This window comes from Amphiura filiformis, chromosome 16, assembly GCF_039555335.1.
Source record: "Amphiura filiformis chromosome 16, Afil_fr2py, whole genome shotgun sequence".
In the NCBI taxonomy this organism is placed as follows: Eukaryota; Metazoa; Echinodermata; class Ophiuroidea; order Amphilepidida; family Amphiuridae; genus Amphiura; species Amphiura filiformis.
In genome coordinates, this window is record NC_092643.1 from 26019673 (window position 1) to 26026733 (window position 7061).

The 7061-nt window shown below is 37.9% G+C and overlaps 1 long non-coding RNA gene across 1 annotated transcript; it reads left to right on the top strand.

Moving 5' to 3' along the window:
• Positions 1-1442: 1442 nt before the first annotated feature.
• LOC140136536 (uncharacterized) lies at positions 1443-5440 on the top strand. The gene is made up of 4 exons (XR_011856681.1): positions 1443-1516; positions 1683-1794; positions 1992-2095; positions 5335-5440. It is a non-coding gene; the product is annotated as an uncharacterized lncRNA (long non-coding RNA).
• Positions 5441-7061: the final 1621 nt, after the last annotated feature.

The following is a 7061-nucleotide window of genomic DNA, read 5'->3' on the forward strand; positions in this document are numbered from 1 at the left end:
GTCTAAAGGAATCTGTAATTTGACAACCTCTTTTTGATGACTTCTTCTTCTTCCAGAGAACAAGATAACAACACTAAAACTACCGTTCAGTTAGCTAGTGGTATTCTCAGCAGCACGGTATATGTGAATGGAAACCAATTTAATGTTGATCCAAAACTCACACTTGAATACCACAAAAAGGTATGTTCAATTTATTACACGAAAAGTTTCAAATGGTAACAAGTAATTTGCTTGACGCAACAAAAACATTTAAATGTAGTTTGAGGCACAACATCTTTTTGGTCCTATAGCGCTATCGGTGCCCGAAGAGGTACCAATGGCACTTTTTATCGTACCCTGAACATTTGTACAGTGCATTCGTTTTTTATTTAAATGAAGTAAATAACACTATGCAAATGTTCATTATTATGCTTGATACAGTGTATTACATTTCAAGAGAGCGATGTTAAGAGTTATCGGTACCTAACCGGGCACCGATAGTTCTATAGAACCAAATTGGATGTGGTGCCTAACCATTCTTATTAACGAAGCAGCACAAGACGCTGGTAGTCGGTGTTGGAAATATGTTGATGACTTGACATTTGCTGAGAATTTTTCCGGTGGTTGTGCTAGTCCACTTCAGGGTGATCTTGATCAGTTCTCAGAGTGGGCTAGTGACAGCCACCTGAAATTGAATCCCAGCAAGTGTCAAGCCATGCAAATTGCTTTTTCTAATCCATTGCCGCCACATCGCGACTTAAGAATCTGCAAGTTTGACACCCTCTCTGATAGGAGGGAGGACCACTGTCTTAGGTTCGCCGAAGGGCTTACCAAAACAAATCGAACAAGTTCTCTTATCCCTCCTACCAGGAAGGAGTGTCATGGTCGTGCTTTACGTAATTGCAGCAAATTTTCTCAGTTTAGGACTAGGACAAATCGTTTTAAAAATAGTCCTCTTCCATATTTCGTTGATCTCCTAAATAAATAGTTTGTGTTTTTGCTTTGCCACCCAGAATTGTTCTGCATATACTATACTTTCAATGTCATTTTATATATAAAAAAAAAAGTGCAATATTTCATAATACTATTTTAGTGACTTTTATAATCAATTTTCTAAATGTTAATTCAAATTGTATATTTTTGTGTGTTTTATATCTTGTGCAATGCCTGCCTAAATATTTAATTCTAATTGTTCTTATGTGTATTTTTTATATTGTAATTTATTGTATGTAATTTGGCCTACGGGCCACGAATTGGCAATAAAATAAAATATCAATCAAAATAAAAACCATATGATGGTATACCATTGTTTACTTCTCTTTCACGTTATTGTGAACGGCATATTCAGGTTAAAAAAACAGTCATTAAAATGAATATTTACGATAACAATGATACACTTAATAGCCATTATTAACAAACGTTGTAACTCCTTAATGTCTGTTCTCTTATGTATGATCTGCTCTCAGGTTCCAGAGTCAAAACAAGAATTTAGAACAGAAAGTGAAACTATATGTGCATTTTGGAATGCCAAAGAAAGGTAAGGATTCGATAAGAAATTTCTTATTTTCATTACTTTTAGTTTTTTCAATAATTAATCTTCTATATAAATCTGCAATTATGTTGTCGGTTCACCAAATTAGACAGGTTGACGTAGTTGTTTGTAATGTTCCTTTCACCAAACACATTTCCTTCCTTATACACAGCACTTGGTCTACAGAAGGATGCGAGAAAGTTACACAACGTAATGTTCAAGTAACATGTTATTGTAATCATACTACAAGCTACGCCGTACTTCTGCAAGTTACCAACTATCCGGTAAGATTGAGTAAAAAGGGGTGAAATTAACTGTCATATTTAGTCTTAATAGAGTATAGCAGAGTAACTGCTAAAAGAAAGTTAATTAGCAACATATTCAATTTGTATAGACATACTTTTCCCTATCTAAGATTCTAAACTGTAGTAAACAGTAAGTTTTTTTTTTAAATTAACACGTTGTTACACTTCACAACTAGATACCAGAATTTCATTCCGTTGTTATGACGTACCTAACCAATTTTGGGTGTGCCCTTTCTGTACTATCGCTGGCGATGTCTTTTTTCATCTTTATGATTTTCGAGTAAGTATTTTATTTTTCATGTCTTTAAATGATGAATCACTATAACCAGCACTTTTGTATCATAATGACTATAGAGGGCGTCGGTTTTCTACTTTATTTTGAGGTGCAAATCCGTTTTTGCTCACCCCGACTTCCGCCCTCAGCGATTGGGCACTTGCTTGGTTATACAAACGACGGATTAAAGTAGCATTATCATGATTATAGGCCTATTCGTCAGTATACCTTTATGTAGTAGATAAAGGGTGAGAAACAGACCATTACCATAGATAATCGGTGTCTTGTTGAGGTATGGTGAGCATGTTAGTCGCTCGGAAGGCGAGACCCCGAAGGGGTCTCGCCTTCAGAGCGACTAACATGCGAACCATACCTCAACAAGACACCGATTATCTATGGTGATGGTCTGTTTTGAACCGTTTATCTTACATATACGACGAGAAAAAATAAACGAATTTGTTGTAAAAGTGTATTAATTTTCCAAAAAACAAAATGGAAAAAACTGATGTATTATTTTGTAAAAGTTGTGGGTTTTTCCCCAAAATAAAAACACCTCGAGATAATGTAATATTCTTCCCATGTGTCCTGCGCGCGAGTCTATTTAATGACAAATGCAAGATATTTAATCAAATCAATACAGAATTGATCTCAATTGACAATTGTATTTGAAGTGGTTTGGCAGGTTATTCACTTGCTTTAATCCGCTGGAGTTTATTCACCCCGTGACCATTGTTATTCAAATGATTAATGAATAATGCAAATTATATAGAGTTGTCAACGTTGGACTACAATCTGTTTCAACACCATAAAATTTATATCTTAGAAAAATGTGAGTATAAGCAGATATTTGAAAGACCTAGTAACGTTGTGTCCAATGGTGCTCCCCATTATGGGTAGGTCACAGTAAGGCTTTGCACTCCCAGCCTCTTGACTTGTAATGAGTACCGCAGGTTAGTTTGCAAGCTCCCTGGTCGGGTACTATCCCGGGGTTCTTGCCTAGCAGCTGATTTGCATGGACCGTTGAGCGTTTTGGGTTGGGCAAGGATAAAGGCAGATTCCTTTCTAAAAACCAATGGCAAGTTTATATACATGTACTGAGTTTACATTCAACGAAACGGTTACTTTTTATTTATGAATATTTTCTTCGTTATGCTAATTAAAATTTAATTTGCGTAAATCTAACTGAGCACCAGTGGTTTTATATGAATTACTGTTATACGGACTGCAGGAGCCCTCTATAATTTTCTCTTGCCATGTAACATTTGCATTTAAATCGAGCTGTAAATGCATTTTTTTTCCAAAATTCTATCTGAGACTAGTAACCAACTCAGATTCTACATGTATGTTGTGATCCTTTCCATAGTGTTTCTAGAATGCCCATGGTATTCCTTTTGTTTAGCTCGCTGCCCGAGACCGTTATCTTGAGCTATTGTGTTGATAACGGTCTCTGGGCAGCTAGCTACCTCCATTACTCTAGGTAATGGTCGAGGCAACGAACCTCAGACAAAAGGAATACAATGGATAATCTGTGAATAGAAAAGGGCTAGACGTATATGACCAACGCTCTGCAGGGTCTATTGTTCTATTGTTTCCAATTAGAGCGCTGACATATTGGAAAATGTTGCCAATCAATATTCATGAGAGTGTACATTCAACGTCCAGTTTGCGAAATTGGGTGAGTTGTGTTTGGTAGGTGTGAAATACATATGACTGGGCGTTTTAATTACGTAACGAATAAAGGCATTGACATCGTCGAATGGCTGCCCAGTGCTGTTATGTGTTTAGTTATTATATAGGCCTAATAATTATTATTAAATGTATTCATCATTCCTTTCTTTTCCCTTCTCTGTACTTATTCTTTCCTAGGCCTACATTTTATCACTCCCTCGCTCTCATTGTCCCCTCTCACCCTCCCTCTCTCATTCCCATCATTTTCCTTATATTTCTATTTATCTATACTTGTCTTTATTATCCCTTCCTCCAGCCCTCTCTCATTCTCCATATCCCCTCTTCCTCCCTCCTCCCCTCCCAAGACTTCTCACAGAGGTGAATCTGCCCCTTCCCAACCCCTCCCCTCTTTGGGTACGCCACTATTTCTATACCAATCTCCTTCTTAAAATAAAATTAAATGGAAATTTCTTAAAAACAACCTTTATAGGCCTATACTTATACTTACAAGTATACGTATAGCGATTACCATTATAGTGTAATATAGATATATGGACTGGAAATGGCAGCCTTCATACATTCTAATGTGTAATCGATCACCAAGAGCATTCAATTTATTTAAATGAAACACCTATCGCCAGGTGGGTGGTAAAGATGATTGCATCGACAGCTAAAGCCTCCTTATAGTCTTCAGACCCACACAAGCACACATTTGGGATACATTGAGTACAATGGTACCACTTTACACATGACTGCCCTTACACATGACTGTAGTGTGGTCACTTATTGATACTCGCCTGTTGTGTAGAGCGTTAATATGATGCCGGATCAGTGACCAATTTAATGGCGGAACCCTTTATTCGAAACAATGGTACCACTTTTATGAATAGGGGGGGGGGACTTCTAATCGGCATCAAACGAACAAAAGATTATATAATCTATTGCGACTCTATTTCTATTTAAAAGCTCTTTGTATATGACGATATAGAGGCCCTGCATGCTTTTATCGATTGACTTGAACCGGTGTCCTTCACTGTAATCATGGCGCAGTCAATTCAATCAAATGTTGTCATAATCGTAGTGCATTTGTTATATGTGTGAGACGAACTGTCTCGGTAGATTGCAATCATGCTTTTGTTGAATGCATTTGATTTACGGTATGATACGTCATATGCACAACCTCTATAGACGAATCCAATTTCACGCATTCCTACACCTCAGTGGCAGCCATGGCTGGGTCCCCGCTGAGTGTTTCTCACCTGAAATGTGATATGATGCGTCCTTGGCGGGAATTTTAAACTGCGTTCCATCACCCGTATTACGCGTAGACAAAACAATGATGAAAGTTTGCAACACAAAACAATATAACATCGATTTTTTAAGCGGCTTTAATCCACCCAATTGGGCAGTCACAACACTAGCTTGGTGCACCGCGGACCCAGTAATGACCGACCAAATCCTGACCATGACTTAGCTCGTTGGATCAGGGATATGAGACATATATATCGCTCATATCCCTGGTTGGATTCGTCTATAGTTTCCCTCATATCAATTTCTCTCCTCTAAATTACTCCCAGGTCGTTACGAACAGCCGAACATTACATCATACACAGTAATTTTGCGATGGCGTTATTAGCAGCCCAGATGTCCTTTCTTCTGGGAGCCGATCAAACATCAAACCAGGTTTGCAATTTAAATTTTATACATATACCATGATTAATTGGCCAGGCAATATCGTTTTGGAAACTTGTTCACACTTATGGGAGCGGTCGATATATCACTCTCCTTAATTGACTGGGTAACTCAGACTATTATATTGACTATTATATTTGACAGATACAACCCATATTTTAAGAGTTGTCTTTACCCTGGAATTATGGAAACTTTTGGGCATCATAACTGCTAACTTGTTGGTCTAAAGTACATACTCGTACTTATAATCTGATCTACTGGACTTACGTTTTGATGAGTGGCAATATTTCACATCCTATCTCGGATGCATCATCAGGCCCACTGATGTTAGCGCGGCAACAGTTCGTTGACCTGTGATGCGGATGTTGTGTCACATGTCAAGATGAGCCCAAGCTCTAAGAGATATTCTTGATTGCTGCCCAGTTGTGACGTAGACCGCCTCCCTTGTTGAGTGAAGGCTCCTCCCGTTTTACATAAATCGCTTCCTCGACACCTCTCTCAAACCATCTACTTTCGCGATCTATTATCTTAACGTCTTTGTTGTCAAAAGAGTGATTAGTGCTGTCTAAGTGTGAGTACACTGCCGAGTATCCGCAACCAGTGCTAGCCCTCCTATGCTGGTACATGCGCTTAGCTGGACTGTCGGAGAAACTTTGCAGAATTTTTCGCGATCAAGGAATCCCAGTGTCATACAAACCTCAGAACACCTTGCGGCAATCGCTGGTCCACCCTAAGGACAGACAACCAAAGGACAAACAAAGCAACATTGTGTATGCAATTCAGTGTAATGACAGTGGATGCGACGACCTGTACATAGGGAAGACAAAACAAATTCTAGCGAAGACCATCAATTAAGCAATTATGAGGCCCAAAAGTTTCCATAATTCCAGGGTTAAGACCATCCTTAAAAGATTTTAATGGTAGCGTGTAACCTCATGTCATTTCAAAATGACAGGAATGAGCGGTGAATAATGCTGAAGATCTTCGATTGATTGAATATTCCGCTGAGAAATCTGCAGAATTAGAAATCTTCGTTAGTTTGTACACCACAACGAAGCGAAGAGGACACGAAAGAATCACGTTATAAAATGATTACTAACACGATTAACAAATACATTTTCTGTTTTGCAGACTCTGTGTAAGATCTTGGCGATAACCATTCACTACCTTTATATGTGCGTCTTCTGCTGGATGTTAGTTGAAGGCATCAATTTGTATATTAAAATCGTGCTGGTTTTCAATACCGAAAAGAGCAAATTGTTATATTACGTACTCTTAGGTTGGGGTGTGCCGATTGTTATAGTGGCAGTGTGCGCAGGAATTGCATGGGATCAGTATGCCACTGAAAGCAGGTGAGCTCAATTTATCGAAAAATATTCAGAATATTTATATTTCTTTATGGTATTGACAGGATGTCGTCTGTTAAAATCAGGTATGAATTAAAGAACAGGTTACTCAAGCAAACACAAACATTTTTTTTAAACGTTATAAACGTTTGATAAATACGTTTGGTTTTATTCAAAACATTTTAGTTACATTTAAGTGTCGGGTTATATAAGGTCATGAAGACCTTCAAAATATTTTATGAAAAACACTACAACATTTTGTCAAA